The sequence below is a fragment of the Triticum urartu genome, chromosome 7, assembly GCF_003073215.2.
Source record: "Triticum urartu cultivar G1812 chromosome 7, Tu2.1, whole genome shotgun sequence".
In the NCBI taxonomy this organism is placed as follows: Eukaryota; Viridiplantae; Streptophyta; class Magnoliopsida; order Poales; family Poaceae; genus Triticum; species Triticum urartu.
The window spans coordinates 702669980-702688370 of NC_053028.1; the positions used below are offsets into that span (position 1 = coordinate 702669980).

Here is an 18391-nt window from a genome sequence, read left to right on the forward strand (position 1 = left end):
TTGCACACTTTGTTAGCTCCCTTTGGATCGACAAAACCTTCTGGTTGCATCATATACAACTCTTCTTCCAGAAATCCATTCAGGAATGCAGTTTTGACATCCATCTGCCAAATTTCATAATCATAAAATGCGGCAATTGCTAACATGATTCGGACAGACTTAAGCATCGCTACGGGTGAGAAGGTCTCATCGTAGTCAATCCCTTGAACTTGCCGAAAACCTTTTGCGACAAGTCGAGCTTTGTAGACAGTAATATTACCGTCAGCGTCAGTCTTCTTCTTGAAGATCCATTTATTCTCAATTGCTTGCCGATCATCGGGCAAGTCACCAAAGTCCATACTTTGTTCTCATACATGGATCCCATCTCAGATTTCATGGCTTCAAGCCACTTTGCGGAATCTGGGCTCACCATCGCTTCTTCATAGTTTGTAGGTTCATCATGATCTAGTAGCATGACTTCCAGAACAGGATTACCGTACCACTCTGGCGCGGATCTTACTCTGGTTGATCTACGAGGTTCAGTAGTATCTTGTTCTGAAGTTTCATGATCATCATCATTAGCTTCCTCGCTAACTGGTGTAGGTGTCGCAGAAACAGTTTTCTGTGATGTACTACTTTCCAATAAGGGAGTAGGTACAGTTACCTCGTCAAGTTCTACTTTCCTCCCATTCACTTCTTTCGAGAGAAACTCCTTCTCCAGAAAGTTTCCGAATTTAGCAACAAAAGTCTTGCCTTCGGATCTGTGATAGAAGGTGTATCCAATAGTTTCCTTTGGATATCCTATGAAGACACGTTTCTCCGATTTGGGTTCGAGCTTATCAGGTTGAAGCTTTTTCACATAAGCATCGCAGCCCCAAACTTTTAGAAACGACAACTTTGGTTTCTTGCCAAACCACAGTTCATAAGGCGTCGTCTTAACAGATTTTGATGGTGCCCTATTTAACGTGAATGCAGCTGTCTCTAGAGTGTATCCCCAAAACGATAGCGGTAAATCAGTAAGAGACATCATAGATCGCACCATATCTAGTAAAGTACGATTACGACGTTCGGACACACCATTACGCTGTGGTGTTCCGGGTGGCGTGAGTTGTGAAACTATTCCACAATTTTTCAAATGTACACCAAACTCGTAACTCATATATTCTCCTCCACGATCAGATCGTAGAAACTTTATTTTTTTCTTGTTACGATGATTTTCCACTTCACTCTGAAATTCTTTGAACTTTTCAAATGTTTCAGACTTATGTTTCATTAAGTAGATATACCCGTATCTGCTTAAATCATCTGTGAAGGTGAGAAAATAACGATATCCGCCACGAGCTTCAATATTCATCGGACCACATACATCTGTATGTATGATTTCCAACAAATTTGTTGCTCCCTCCATAGTACCGGAGAACGGTGTTTTAGTCATCTTGCCCATGAGGCACGGTTCGCAAGTACCAAGCGATTCATAATCAAGTGGTTCCAAAAGCCCATCAGTATGGAGTTTCTTCATGCGCTTTACACCGATATGACCTAAACGGCAGTGCCACAAATAAGTTGCACTATCATTATCAACTCTGCATCTTTTGGCTTCAACATTATGAATATGTGTATCACTACTCTCGAGATTCAATAAGAATAGACCACTCTTCAAGGGTGCATGACCATAAAAGATATTACTCATATAAATAGAACAACCATTATTCTCTGATTTAAATGAATAACCGTCTCGCATTAAACAAGATCCAGATATAATGTTCATGCTTAACGCTGGCACCAAATAACAATTATTTAGGTCTAATACTAATCCCGAAGGTAGATGTAGAGGTAGCGTGCCGACCGCGATCACATCGACTTTGGAACCGTTTCCCACGCGCATTGTCACCTCGTCCTTAGCCAATCTTCGCTTAATCCGTAGTTCCTGTTTCGAGTTGCAAATATTAGCAACAGAACCAGTATCAAATACCCAGGTGCTACTGCGAGCATTGGTAATGTACACATCAATGACATGTATATCACATATACCTTTGTTCACCTTGTCATCCTTCTTATCCGCCAAATACTTGGGACAGTTCCGCTTCCAGTCACCAGTCTGCTTGCAATAGAAGCACTCAGTTTCAGGCTTAGGTCCAGGTTTGGGTTTCTCCTCTTGACTAGCAACTTGCTTGCCGTTCTTTTTGAAGTTCCCCTTCTTCTTCCCTTTGCCATTTTTCTTGAAACTAGTGGTCTTGTTGACCATCAACACTTGATGCTCCTTCTTGATTTCTACCTCCGCAGCTTTTAGCATCGCGAAGAGCTCGGGAATAGTCTTGTTCATCCCTTGCATATTATAGTTCATCACGAAGCTCTTGTAGCTTGGTGGCAGTGATTGGAGAATTCTGTCAATGACGCAATCATCTGGAAGATTAACTCCCAATTGAATCAAGTGATTATTATACCCAGACATTTTGAGTATATGCTCACTGACAGAACTGTTCTCCTCCATCTTGCAGCTATAGAACTTATTGGAGACTTCATATCTCTCAATCCGGGCATTTGCTTGAAATATTAACTTCAACTCTTGGAACATCTCATATGCTCCATGACGTTCAAAACATCGTTGAAGTCCCGATTCTAAGCCGTAAAGCATGGCACACTGAACTATCGAGTAGTCATCAGCTTTGCTCTGCCAGACGTTCATAACATCTGGTGTTGCTCCAGCAGCAGGCCTGGCACCCAGCGGTGCTTCCAGGACGTAATTCTTCTGTGCAGCAATGAGGATAATCCACAAGTTACGGACCCAGTCCGTGTAATTGCTACCATCATCTTTCAACTTTGCTTTCTCAAGGAATACATTAAAATTCAACGAAACAACAGCACGAGCCATCTATCTACAATCAACATAAACAAGCAAGATACTATCAGGGACTAAGTTCATGATAAATTTAAGTTCAATTAATCATATTACTTAAGAACTCCCACTTAGATAGACATCCCTCTAATCCTCTAAGTGATCACGTGATCCAAATCAACTAAACCATGTCCGATCATCACGTGAGATGGAGTAGTTTCATTGGTGAACATCCTTATGTTGATCATATCTACTATATGATTCACGCTCGACCTTTCGGTCTCCGTGTTCCGAGGCCATATCTGTATATGCTTGGCTCGTCAAGTATAACTTGAGTATTCCGCGTGTGCAACTGTTTTGCACCCGTTGTATTTGAACGTAGAACCTATCACACCCGATCATCACGTGGTGTCTCAGCACGAAGAACTTTCGCAACGGTGCATACTCAGGGAGAACACTTCTTGATAATTAGTGAGAGATCATCTTATAATGCTACCGTCAATCAAAGCAAGATAAGATGCATAAAAGATAAACATCACATGCAATCAATATAAGTGATATGATATGGCCATCATCATCTTGTGCTTGTGATCTCCATCTCCGAAGCACCGTCGTGATCACCGTCATCACTGGCGCGACACCTTGATCTCCATCGTAGCATCGTTGTCGTCTCGCCAAGCTTGTGCTTCTACGACTATCGCTACCGCTTAGTGATAAAGTAAAGTATTACATCGCGATTGCATTGCATACAATAAAGCGACAACCATATGGCTCCTGCCGGTTGCCGATAACTCGGTTACAAAACATGATCATCTCATACAATAAAATTCAGCATCATGTCTTGACCATATCACATCATAACATGCCCTGCAAAAACAATTTAGACGTCCTCTACTATGTTGTTGCAAGTTTTACGTGGCTGCTACGGGCTTAAGTAAGAACCAATCTCACCTACGCATCAAAACCACAACGATAGTTTGTCAATTTGACTCCGTTTTAACCTTCGCAAGGACCGGGCGTAGCCACACTTGGTTCAACTAAAGTTGGAGAAACTGTCACCCACAAGCCACCTCTGTGCAAAGCACGTCGGAAGAACCGGTCTCGCGTAAGCGTACGCGTAATGTCAGTCTGGGCCGCTTCATCCAACAATACCGCCGAACCAAAGTATGACATGCTGGTAGGCAGTATGACTTATATCGCCCACAACTCACTTGTGTTCTACTCGTGCATATAACATCAACATATAAAACCTAGGCTCGGATACCACTATTGGGTTTCGTAGTAATTTCAAAAAATTTCCTACGCACACGCAAGATCATGTGATCCATAGCAACGAGGGGGGAGTGTTATCTACATACCTAGTAGATCGACAACGGAAGCGTTTGGTTGATGTAGTCGTACGTCTTCACGATCCGACCGATCAAGCACCGAAACTACGGCACCTCCGAGTTCTAGCACACGTTCAGCTCGATGACGATCCCCGAACTCCGATCCAGCAAAGTGCCGGGGAAGATTTCCGTCAGCACGACGGCGTGGTGACGATCTTGATGCACTACAGCAGCAGGGCTTCGCCTAAACTCCGCTACAGTATTATCGAGGACTATGGTGGCTGGGGGCGCCACACACGGCTAAGGAATAGATCACGTGAATCAACTTGTGTGTTCTAGGGTGCCTCTACCTCAGTATATAAAGGACCAAAGGGGGGAGGCTGGCCGGCCACATAGGGCGCGCCAGGAGAGTCCTACTCCCTCTGGGAGTAGGATTCCCCCCCCAATCCTAGTTGGACTAGGATTAGCGGAGGGGGGAAAAGAGAGAGAGGGGCCGGCCCCCTCTCCTTGTCCTATTCGGATCAAGGGAGGGGAGGGGCGCGCGGCCCATGTAGGGCTGCCTCTTCTCCTTTCCACTAAGCCCCATCATGGCCCATTTAGCTCCCGGGGGGTTCCGGTAACCTCTCGGTACTCCGGTAAAATTCCGATTTCACCCGGAACACTTCCCGTATCCAAACACAAACATAGGCTTCCAATATATCAATCTTTATGTCTCGACCATTTCGAGACTCCTCGTCATGTCCGTGATCACATCCGGGACTCCGAACAACCTTCGGTACATCAAAATGCATAAACTCATAATATAACTGTCATCGTAACCTTAAGCGTGCGGACCCTACGGGTTCGAGAACAATGTAGACATGACCGAGACATGTCTCCAGTCAATAACCAATAGCGGGACCTGGATGCCCATATTGGCTCCTACATATTCTACGAAGATCTTTATCGGTCAGACCGCATAACAACATACGTCGTTCCCTTTGTCATCGGTATGTTACTTGCCCGAGATTCGATCGTCGGTATTCCAATACCTAGTTCAATCTCGTTGCCGGCAAGTCTCTTTACTCGTTCTGTAATACATCATCCCACAACTAACTCATTTAGTTGCAATGCTTGCAAGGCTTAAGTGATGTGCATTACCGAGAGGGCCCAGAGATACCTCTCCGATAATCGGAGTGACAAAATCTAATCTCGAAATACGCCAACCCAACATGTACCTTTGGAGACACCTATAGTACTCCTTTATAATCATCCAGTTACGTTGTGACGTTTGGTAGTACCCAAAGTGTTCCTCCGGTAAACGGGAGTTGCATAATCTCATAGTTATAGGAACATGTATAAGTCATGAAGAAAGCAATAGCAACATACTAAACGATCGGGTGCTAAGCTAATGGAATGGGTCATGTAAATCAGATCATTCTCTTAATGATGTGATCCCGTTAATCAAATAACAACTCATTGTTCATGGTTAGGAAACATAACCATCTTTGATTAACGAGCTAGTCAAGTAGAGGCATACTAGTGACACTTTGTTTGTCTATGTATTCACACATGTATTATGTTTTCGGTTAATACAATTCTAGCATGAATAATAAACATTTATCATGATTATAAGGAAATAAATAATAACTTTATTATTGCCTCTAGGGCATATTTCCTTCATGCCCGGCGTCGCCATGGCGGACTGGTGGCGGCGCATCGTCATCGTCGTCGCTGTCGTATATGACGACGACTCCGCCTTCGTCGCGGCTGCATCGACGCTCCGCGAAGCGAAGCAGGGCGGCGCACTGGCGCTCCTTCGCCTTCTCCAGGCACTCCTTCTCCATCGCTATGGAGTCCCTGCGCGCCCATTCGAGGGCCGCGTCGTCGTCGTCGAGCTCCGTTGTCATCGGCGCGGCCGGCTCCTTCTTCACCGGCGCGAGCCCCGGCTCCGTCTTTGGCTTGACGAAGCACGGAGGAGGAGCCGACGAGTAGGCGCGCCGGCCGCCCTCGTTGATGACGATGCCGGCGCTGCGAGTGCGCCGGCCGAGCGGCGTCTCCGCCGCGGGCTCGGCCTTGACGCCGAGCAGGGCCGGAGTACCGGAGGAGTGCGATGAAGATCGGGAGGAGGAAGAAGAGGAGGAGGACCCGAACCTCCTTGGCGCCCATGGACCGGCGCGTCGGTGCTGCGCCGGGGCGGCCACCCTCGCCGGGTACGCCAACGGCGGGTCGTTGCTGCCCTCGAGGTACGTCAGCACGCCCTTGAGTGTGCGGCCAGGGACGCCCCACCACAGGTGGCGCCCCTCGCTGTTCTGCCGGCCGCCGACCACCGGCGCGCTGTTGGTGGACGCCAAGCGCTGTTGCTGGCGGCGCTCGAAATACGCCGCCCAAGCCGTGTGGTTGTCGGCGGCGTACTGGGGGAGGGAGAGTTGGGCGTTAGTGAGGGAGGCGCGCACGACCTCGACTTCCTCGGCGAAGTATTTCGGCTTCGCCACGGCGTCGGGCAACGGGGGAATGGGCACTCCCCCGCCGCTGAGTCTCCACCCCGTCGGCCCGACGCGCATGTCCGGCGGCGCCGGGATGTTCGCCTGGAACAGGAGCCAGGACTCCTGTTCGCGGAGCGAACGGCGGCCGAAGCCGTTGGCCGCCGCCTCGTCTCCGGGGAAGCGTTCTGCCATGGCGACGGGCTCGGGAGAGATAGAGAGGTAGAGGGAGGGGCTGGGCGGCAACGCTCGGGAGAGGTAGGGAGAGGGAGGGGCTGGGCGGCGGCGAGGGGCGCGGCTGGTGTGGGCACAGGCGAGTGAGGCCACCGGCTATATAGCCGCGCCGCGCCCGTGTGTACGCGTGCGAGAGAGGGGAGGCGTCGGCGCGCCGTCCCGTGACGCGCCGCCCGTGAGGAATCAATGGCAAGGCTGACCGGCGGCAGCCTTGGCATTGATTCCCCACCGGAAACGAGGCCGTTGGGGGAAGACGAGGCGCCGTGTCGCTGATGCGGCTGGCCCGCGGCTTTTTCGCGCCAAAACAGCTCGCCCCGGCGCCCCCGGGCGCCCCCCAGCACGCCGGGTTCGGCCTGGGTCCGCCGGCGCTGTTTTCGGCCCAGGCCGGCAAAAATCGGGCTCCTGGGGGAGCGACTAGGCCGTTTTTTCGGCGCCGGCGCGAAAAAATCGCTTGAGGAGGCATTCCTGGGGGCGCGGCTGGAGATGCCCTTAGATGAGAGGTAACTAATTAGCAAAGCCTGAATTATAATATTTCTTCACCGGGTGCAGAATAAGTATTTCTTCACCCGAGGTAATCTTACGATCATTTTATAATTAAATTACGTTTAGAATTCTAATAGTTACAAATAGTTACATTTCTATTGATTCACTACGTAAAATTTGACATAAAAAAAATATAGGTCATAAGACAAGAAATTTTGTAGTTTATGTGTATTTTAGACTATATTTTTACGTTTGTAATTTTACATAACATAAAATATTTTTTACGGCGATTATATATTTTCTTACGGTCTCTTTTTACGTCGGAAATAAGACAAAACTTACGGAACGTAAAATTACAATGCATTGATGGTAAAATAAAGGGGATGAAGAATAACTATTCCTCAACCAGGGTGACGAATAGCGCGATCCTATAAGTGGTGCCAAAAACATCATCTGCCAATTATATTTAAAACACACAAGTATATATTTTTTTCTAGGAGCCATACAAGTATCTTTTCCCTAATAATAAAGCATGGGTTAAGGCTCTTGAGCTCTCTGTCGTGGCATTTTTACATAAAGGTCCCTGTGATTTAGGGTAATACAACCCGCAGTCTTTTTAAATCTCTCCCTAATCTAAAGTTAACCGAACCAGTTTGAGATAAAAGAAAAAAAATCCCCAGCCTCCCGATATCATCTCGACCTCCAGGCTCAAGCGCTTCGCCACCTCCCGCCGGCCGCCCCCCCTCTCCCCCCGTCGCCGCGCGCCGCCACTGACGCCGTGGCCATTGGAAGCTCCCCCCCGCCCCTGCTACCATGGTGCCGCCGGGACTCCTGCCCGCTGCTGAAATTTCCCATCGCCATCCCAAGGGCATCGCCCGCCGCGCTCCCCTGGACCCTGAGCGCCGCCGCCCCAGCCACCATCGTGCCTCCACCGGGTGACCCCAGGCGCCGCTGATCCCGTGTGCTGCTGCTCGAAGATTCCCCTGCTCGCTGCCCTCTCCCTCCCACTCCACAGTGCACGGGGCAGGGGGAACCGGGTGGCGGCGGCGGCATGATCTCCGGTAAGCGGTGGGGCCGGGATCCGGTGGCGGCGGCAAGCTCCTGTAGATAGGCAACAAGCGAGAGAGAGGGATTGAGAGAAAGCGAGATGCAGGGGAGAGAGATGGGAAGGAAGGAGAAGAAGACGAGCATGGGCAGTGGGGCGTAGGAGAGAGAGAGGGCGGAGGGAAGGAGGATAAGGACAGATGGCAGGGGGCGGCCTGTGTGATTGCTCCGGTGATGGCGTCTGGCGTCGGTTCACACTTCGGCGCGCAGCCGCAATACCTTCCCTCCACCGTCTCCACGTGGTGTAGGCTGCTGCAATCTCTCTATCCCAGCGATGTCCCAGCTGCACGCCACAGCCAGCCAACAAGACCAGTATGTAGCTCAGGCCCAGAATTGGTCAATTTTATACAGCTGCAATACACAACGACACACAAAATAGATGCTCCTAGGCTTGATCTTTCTACTACAACTAAACATACTCGCCCAATACTTATTATCGCACTTTTCTCAACTAAACATACTCTGTCCCTTGAGGAGGATTTCAGGGGAGATCGACTACTGTAAGTCTGTGACGATAACAAGAGGCTGATATTTGAGCTGGACTCTTGCGGACAACAGGTTCAGGAGCTCCAAGCCAACAACAGCCATTGCCTTGAAAAAGATGTAAGATTGCTACTATCTAGCTTCTGTCACAAGATTTGATGTAGCCTGTTATTTTGTATGTCAGTCAGTTTTGTTGTAAGAATGAGTAATAGATCTATTGTTCAATTCTTGTTTGAGATAGAATACAAGTTATGTTAAATATTCAATGTTTATTGAACATGACCATAGTGGAAAAGGCTTTAAAGATCAAGAGATGAGATATTTTTTCCTTTAACAGTTCAATTTCTGAAAAAAAAAATCAACACAATAGCCGAGTTTATTACAATTTTCACATATAATACTTGCCGCTAAGAACTTATAGGTATATGCTTTCACATGCAGTACTGTCTTTGCTAACACGTATGGTGTCAGTTTAGAAAGACCTACGTAATGTTGTTTTCATTCTTGGCTTCAGGGAAAAAGGGATAGGTTCAGAAAATATTTATCTAGGATAGATGTATATTTATGTAAGAGGATAGATGTACTTACGTGTAGAACTACAGTTTGTTGCAGTTGCTAGGGACTGTAAATTACGTTTCTAATTCATTCTTTTGCATTTCAGTCTGTCATTCATTGTTACTTGAATGTTTCTCTTTTTGTGATCTCCCATAGAAGCATTTTGTTTGTTTTTTCACTGGAACAGCTCTACGCGCCTTGTGAAATGTCTGATGTAGTTTGGAAATATGAGTGAGAACTGCAAGTACGTCGATACTGCCCTCTATGTATCGAATCCAAGGATTTTTTCTAATATATATTCTTTTTGATAATTTCAAGGGAGGAAGAGAACTCCAGTTCTATGGTAATGTTCTTGATTCTGATTTTCCATGATTGATAATGTTGTTTAGGACCCTAAGCTTTGTCATGGCTGATTTAAATAGGCACAGTTGGTTTAGAAGGAAAGCACTGCTACTAATTTTAGAACTAGGATGTCGTTTTTGACAGCTGTCAGGTATTGCTTATTTGCATTGTAAGATCACAATTCTAAGGTTAATCTTTTTAGTTGTGTAGCATTGCATATTTGGGTCCTTGAATTTTCTCCTCGAAGATCAACACATTCGATCAGATTTGGCTTATTTAATAATTAGCAAACAATAAAAATTGAACATCTATGCAGTGCGACATTTCTTACGGATGGTCAGGTCGCCGGCAACATCGTCTATATTGTACCAAGGTTCTGCTGCTGCTACAATGGCAACCTCCTACTTCCCGAACATAACCATTGCAGCTATCCTTGCTACAGTAAATTTTGTTTCTTTTCTTTCTCATAAATTATGGACATATAGGCAGTGGCGGAGCCAGGAAACCTGAATGGACAGGGCCAAGAGCTGCTAAACTAGCTTGGGGAGGGCCAGACCAACGGAATACAAAGCTAATACACTGTTTTAGCTGAAATACCCTGTGTCCTAGTGGAAATATTTGCATGTTGGCCTGGGCCCAGGCCCTGGCTAGCACCCCCCTGTCTCCGCCACTGCATATAGGCATTCTGATCAGGTAATGTTCTTCTCTAAGATTTGATATTTGAAGCATGATGTTTGCGGTCAGATAATTTTCCTAGGGTCCTAAAGATGTCGATGTTGATGGAAAATACACATGTTGCATACCTTTTTTGAAATCAGAAGGTAACACCTGATTGCCTTCATATAAAGAAACAGATTTTAAACACATAGGAGGCGATGTATAGCTAGCAGGAACAAGAAAAAAATGCTGCTCGAAGGTGAGTGGAAGTGCATGATTTTCTAGAATTATTTTCTTGACAGAAGTTACTATATTCTCAATATACATCACAGTTGTAATCATCTAAAAACAGAAAATCACTTCTAGAGTTGTAGTAATGCAAGTGATTAAAATCCCTTGCTAATTAAAATTGTAGTTTCATTTATTTCACCGTAATGTTTTTTTGGAGAACGATCATGCATGTTTCTAATACATATGTTGAGATTAGTAGACGAAGGTTAACTTTGTGTCGGTATTTACTCTCTACCAGTTTCTATGTAAACCATCACTGAATACACGAGTATGACATCCATATCATTTCCAGTAAAAAAAGTGTTGAGATATTTAGCTCCCGTACAATCAGTATGAATTTATATCGTCTATATGTGAACAAATAATTTCAGGCTGAAGATCACTAGAACCAGCATGAAAAATTGACCTCTCAAAACATGAAAACAATGGCTTACTTCAGCAGTCAAGCTTATAAGATGGTTCACAATTAACAGCTGATTTCACAAATGTGGCTCAACTTGAATTGTTTTATGTTGGACATTATAATTTTTGTGAGGTTTTGTTGTTCGCCCGTTGCAACGCACGGGCACTTTTACTAGTATTAACATAATTAAGAGAAGATATCCACCCATCAACATCACAGTGGAAACCCCAACTATTTGGTGAACTGCAAATTTTGTTATCATACGCACACGACCATGTGGGCTGATGCTATGGGTTAAAAAAACACAGTTCCATCACTTTCAATGGTATGAAATCAAAATCTATATGAAACCTTAAGTATTTGCAATGGTACTATTAGATGCTAGATAGAACTAACCATGGTTTTGGATTCTAGGATAACCATGATAGATTCGGATTGTATGATAACCCTTCCAAGGAGTATGTCTCTATGAGCCTACATATTTTTAGAGCAATTATGTAAGCATGCATATATTGTTTTAATATGAATATGTGGCAAGGCACAAACATTTTGCTACTAGAGACAACATGTGCTGAAAAAGAAGAACTGCCTAAAAGCATGCTTTGGCCCGTGATAACCCACATAAACCCATAAAAACTTGAATAATCAATAGAATCATTTTGCACATATTTTTGGGCATTTGATGGCTTAAACATTCATAAACCATTCTCATAAAACAAAGATTTATTTCGCAAAAAAATAGAACAGCAGAAAATACAATAAGAAGTACATTAACGTATTTCAGCCCAAAGCCCATCAACAGCACGTTTGACATCGCCCCAGTGGGCCAAGTTAAGCACGGCCCATTTTCTCCTCCCCCTCCCCGATTTTCTCGGACCACACAGAGACCGCGCCGACGCGCAGCGCCGTCATGCCCCGGCGTCCATGGCGGCTCGGCGGAGCAGCCTGCAGCGGAGGGGTCCAGCGCGCTGCTCCGTCGATCTTGGCCACCCGTGCCGCTCTCATGGCGTTAGCGGCGGGAGGGAGGACGCCGGTGCCGCGGCGACTTGAGTATGGCGAACGGGGCCTGGCTGCGGCCACCGCGTGGTCTTCTTGAGGCGCGGCAACAGCTGGAGCTTGTGGCGACTCCACGCACGGTGACGGCCGCGTGCGGCGGCCCGATGTGCTTGGTAAGCTCGTTCCCCATCCTTAGAATTTCATGATTTGGGGATTTATGTTTCGGCATTGGGGAAAATTGGGGATTTTTGCTAGGGTTAGTGGAATTGAGAATTTTCCACTAGGGCGTGTCTTATAGAATTTGTACTTCTCCTTCTCGTTCCCTACAGAGCCCGATTTGCATCCGCAATACATTAAATATGCTAATCTAGGATCAACAGGACATATTTTTTTTGAGAGAGAAGTTAACAGGGCATAATTTAACAGTTACTCCCTCCGTCCCACAATGTAAGACTAGCTTGCAAAAACGTCTTACATTGTGGGACGGAGGGAGTAATTAGCGACAGTTAGAGCTAGATATGATTGTTAGGGTTAACCGTCACGCAAATACGGTTTGAATATAATCATAAGACATGATAATTAGGTGCTAACAGAACCACTTTAGATCTTCATTACCATCAAATGGCATAAGACCAAAATAATTTTTCCCTGACATAAGCCTTTTAACATTGAGCAGGGTCTAATTAGGCTTGTAATTATAGGCTAGTAGCTTGGGTACCAATGTTAGATGTCGTGCATTATGCTTAACATAATCATGATCTAACCCAGACAATTAGAACAACACATTACTACATTAAATAGCAGGAGGAGGCATTTTGTTCTCACCGGCTATACGGCGAGGTCTCATGCCTGCAGTGCTCGATGCATGCGTGGTGAAGGCTCGGTGTAGCTGCGGTGATATAGGGGCAGCAGCAGGGTCCAAGAGCCTCACTGGCATGACCCTCGCGGCAGCCGGTGGTGGAGATGCTGCAGGGAAGAGGTAGGGATGCATGAGCGCCACCAGCACTGACCTCGTGTTGGCCAACAGGAGTAGACAGACGTCTTGCTAATCCCCTTTAGTGCTCTACTGCTCTTTTAGGACCACTGGTTCAGTATAGAGGGTTTAACCCATGTGTGTATCTGTATTCCAAAGAGGCACGACCTCCCCCTCTATTTGTGGCACCAAGGGTCCAGGGTCCTAAACCATCGTTGGTTATGGGTGTCCCGATCAAAGCACAAACGTTAGAGGAGACTTTGTCCCCTGTTTTTTTTTCGGATTATTATATGGTTAGATCATTTCCGACAGTTGATTTACATGGACACACGTCATGCTAGCATTGAGCCCGCTTGGCGTTGACCAAGTCACTGATACACCAGAGCCCGCATGTGACTAGCTGAAAAGTCTTTCGTGCATGTAGCTGATGGATTTTGCTGATCGATTTTTCCCGAGTTAGCTATTTTGGTGGGAAGGACCTACAGAAGCTAGACATGCACAGAAACTGGCTAACAAAAAGATTGATCGATTTTTTTGTGCAGCTAGCAGAATTTGCTGCTTTTCTGTCTCTTTTTACTTTATTATTGGAGTATCAGTTACAAGGCTAGTGCTTACTGACTCGGCGGCCAACACAGCTATACAGCAGCACAACTCAACAGGACACCAACTCGAATAGTAATCTGGATGAAATGCCAAAATAAAATTGCTAATTGAATACTACTCGATCAGACACTTGGACGACAGAATCTACTTATGCAAAGTGACCTGCACTTTATTTCTAACACATCATAGATATCTTGTTTTGGATCCAAGAATAAGCTCTGTGTACTATATCAAACATCAAACTCTTTTTTTTTGGTTGGTAGTATGCATACTGCTGCATCATTACACTTAGCTTCATCAAGCAACCGAAAGAAGCATCTGCACAACATTTTCCATGGTGGGCCTTTTTCTACCATCTTCTTCCACGCATGAAACAGCTAGCTTGACCATCATTCTCGCTTGCAAGTTATTGAACTGGCTGTTCAACCTCAAGTCAATGAAGTCAGCCACCCATAACTGTTGGCTGCCCTCCAGCTCCAGCATCAGATTTTCTGTAAGCATCCTAACGACCCTTCCAAGGACTGTCACCACTTCCTCGTCGGCATTTGATGCCCAGTCTGAAACACGAGCCCCCTTGAGTAGTTCTAGGAGAACCACTCCGAAGCTGTAGACATCTACCTTTGCTGTTATTGGATGGCCAGAAACCCACTCAGGAGCTATGTAACCTCTAGTTCCACGGACCCTCGATACATTTTTATTGGATCCACCTCTGTTCACAAGTTTTGCAAGGCCAAAGTCGGTGATCTTTGGCTCCAAGTTTTCATCCAACAGTATATTCTCAGGCTTCAGGTCACAATGGATAACCCATTCCAAGCACTCATGATGTAGATAGGCCAATCCTTTTGCCACCCCTAGGGCAACCTTAAATCTTTGGTTCCATTCGAGTAAGATCTGTGGGGCCTTGCTACTAAACAGGGTTTTATCCAACGAAGCATTCTCAACGTACTCTAAGACCAATATCCTGTGTGGACCATCAGAACAGAACCCCCAAACCCTCACCAGATTCATATGGTAAATCTTTCCAATCACACTCAGTTCATGCTGGAATTCTTCTTCGCCTTGGTTTATGTCTGCCAACCTTTTCACCGCTACTACCCTCTTGTCTTTCAAGATCCCCTTGTATACAATACCAGATGCCCCGCATCCAATCTGGTCCTTGAACTTTCGAGTTGCCCTCTGCAACTCCTTGTAAGTGTATCTGCGGAAATGGTTAGTTATCATTTCATAGCCAACCTCAGCTGGCCATACTCCTGTTAACTGCTTGCCCTCCCTTCTCAAAACAAACCAGCATCCGAATGCCACAAATATTACCTCTACACAAAATATCGCTGACAAGAATACATACAAGTACAAGTACTGTGGGTGTGATCCACTCTGACTGCTCTTAGGTTGATCCAGAAAATCTGTAGTGAAAATTTTGTTCTTTGCACTACAGCTAGGAGCATATCTATGACCAAAAGGTTGTGAGTGAGGAATTGAGGACTCTGAGACATGTAATGTCTTAGGAAGCTTGAGATAGATAGATCGACCCAAACCCGGGCTGGTTACACCACCAACAAGGGACGACTTCGGAAAGCAACTTCCACTTCCTTGCCAGTATGAGAAACCTTTGCAATTGCAGTTGTTCAAGCATATCTTCTTGCATGTATGAAATGAAACTGAGGTACTGCTACTTTGATCATTACCTCGGAAGTCGGTGTTGTGTAGCTTCACAAACATCTCCTGCCCATCACAACTGAGATTGAATTTTGGCCTGCAACCTTTGCTCCGGTCCCTTTGCTCAATGATCTCATGTCCAGGGGCACATGCACAAGCTGGCCTAGGTGTATACACACATATTCCATTCATACCACAGAGACCACGTACAGAGCAGGTCTGAGGGTATGCCATCCATGTGACCGACCATCTTCCATCTGACTTATTTAGACTGTATAATCTAAGGTTGCCATCATAATCCAATGTTAGCCTCCTCATAACCTTGAGACCCCAGTCAGTCGCCTTAAAAGTTAAATTGTCACTTCCAAGGAAATAACCTGAGCTATCTAGGACCCCAATTGTGGTGGTATTAAACGAGCTTCTTTGCTTTTCCCAGATATTCTTATTAGGATCTGGCCAATAGATAAAAGAGATATCCGTCTGATCATAAAACAGTGTGAGTAAATGTTGATCATCAAAATGGAAGCTGTATCGCCCAGGAACAAGTAACCTATTAGCAGATACCAACTTTGTAGCAGAAGTAATGTTCTGATTTGGCAGCAATGTATCAGTAGGAGAATCAAAACTTTGCCACAAAATGATATCACCTTGGCCCTTCATGATGAGGTTCCCGGTGTCCAACAACTGGACTTGTTCGGCTTTTGATGAAGAGCTGACATTGGTTTCCCACACGGCCTGGCCATTGTAATCTTTTACAACCATTCCGCCATCCGCATATAGCATGACTTGGGATCCCCAGGAGTACACGGGGTGGAGATGATTTGCACTCCAGACGACAGTCTTTTCATGAGCTGTGTTGGAGAACCAAATAGAGAAAACGAAGGCACTCCCAGAAATATTGTTGAAGCCGCAGGTGAAGGTACCATCTGGTGAATGGAGCACGTCAGAGCTATCCTCTACGGAGAGGGAGGAGCCTGGCGAGAGGAATTCACGAGCCGAGATCCGCAAAAACAGATGAATCAGATTTAGAAGAAGCAGAGAGGTAGATTGTATTTCCATATTTGTTGAGGCACTCTAGTTGATCTTTAGAATGTACACAAATGGATGCTACTGTATATAGGAACCAACTAGAGGAAGCAATATGCTTCTATAATTCAATACGACACTGATAGGTGCTTGTCCTTTTGTTGAGGGTGATAATTTGCTCTTGTTTGTCAACCAGTCAATCAATGGTTAGCTATAATGTCTTTGTTTCTTGAATATGCGCGTTGTAGAATTATCTTTTATTTCAGCTGGCTGATGTATACTCCTGAAATAAGGCTCCAGGCTCCCAAGGCATCATTCAATTTGGGCCACTCATTGCTTAATCCGATGATCCATTACATAGTATATAACTCAACAAACATACCCCTACTTGTTTCAAACTTCCAATTGTGTAGTGACAACGATTTGGCTACTCCCTCAGTTCACTATTATAAGATGTTCTACTCCATCTGATCTATATTAATTGATAGTACTAAATCAGCGACAATTAATATGGAACTGAGTGAAAAAATTGATTTGGATGTATATAGATGCATTTTAGTGTGTTGGTTCACTCATTTCATTCTGTATATAGTCCATACTGAAATATCCAGAACATCTTATATGTGTGAACGGAGGGAGTATTTCCTACAAAGGTTGCTGCCCAGGTCCACACTTCTTCATGTCACCTTCTCTCAATCGCTTCTTGTCCGTCTCTTGAATGGCAACTTGTTCTATTCAGTCAACAATTCAACTATATTGAAGTCTTTGTCTTTCAGGGCTTCCGGATGGCTGATGTATACTCCTGCAATAAAGCTTTTGGGGCATGATTCGAGCCACTCGTGCTTCAGCCAATCATCCATCGTACAGACGGCAAGTGAAATAAGTCTCTATTATTTCAACAGTTGGTTGCTATCGGAAAGAAACCGTAAACTTGGCAACATATGGACTTCAGCGGTGCAGATAGACAGAGAAGTCTTCATTTTTTCAAAAGAAACTGACATCTGACGATAACAGTAATGAGAATTCAAACGTTGAGCATTGAAACCTGGAAAATAACAGTTGTTGGTTCATGCATTGCAGCACATGATTCACAGGAATAATTAGCATCAGACTGGAGATTTCTTTACTAGTATAGTTTTCATTTTTCTCATTAGTATTTGTTTAGACTGTATGGTTACCTGCGACATAGAATAGAGATAAAAGCATTAGTAAAGGCTCATTCATTGAAAATCAAAATCATAGAGACAGGAAAAGAAAATGAGTTTCTATCATCTCCCAATTATTAGCAGTGGCATTTCAGAAAGCGAATTTGTGCATAGCATCCTTTCGAGATTCAACTAATTGATCCGTAAATGTTCTCCTTTTTGTTTTCTCACAACCAGATAAATGCTTTTGAGGCAACATTATTATTAGGAAAAAACAGGGATAGAGAACGCCTGAATTCTTGAAGGGAAGTCATGGATGTGCTACTCATGAGCCTTGGAGTAAATTAGGAAATCTCACGCTTAAGCTATCCGATAATCCAAATTCAAGCAATGCATTTTGTATCGTACCAAAAGAGAGGAAACAAGTCAAACATCAATTCATCGGAATTGAAATAAATAGACAAGGGTAAAAGAGTTGGATACAAACTTACATGAATGCCGAATGGTTTGGGAGCTTGGCTTAACGACGCATGAACTCCACATCACCGCATGTCATTGGGATGTGGCCATGGTCCGGTTCGTGTTAAACTACTAGGTCGCTACCTTGTTAAACAAAAAGAGCCGGTTTTTGACTATTTTTCCGGTTTTTGTGTGTTTTTTTCTTGTTTTTAACTGTTTTTTTGTTTTTATTGGTTTTTTCCTTTTCTTTGTTTTCCTTTTGTTTTTTTCGTTATTCACTATCTGTTTCCTTTTCTTTCTTTTTTCTTCGGTTTTGTTTTCCCCCCTTTTTTCATTGGCTTTTCTTGTGTTTTCTCTAAGGTTTTATTGTTTTTCT

At 45.0% G+C, this 18391-nt stretch overlaps 1 long non-coding RNA gene across 1 annotated transcript; it reads left to right on the forward strand.

The window, feature by feature from the left end:
- The first annotated feature begins 7736 nt into the window (after nucleotides 1-7736).
- LOC125522283 lies at nucleotides 7737-17686 on the forward strand. The gene is made up of 2 exons (XR_007289712.1): nucleotides 7737-12326; nucleotides 17188-17686. It is a non-coding gene; the product is annotated as an uncharacterized LOC125522283 (long non-coding RNA).
- Nucleotides 17687-18391: the final 705 nt, after the last annotated feature.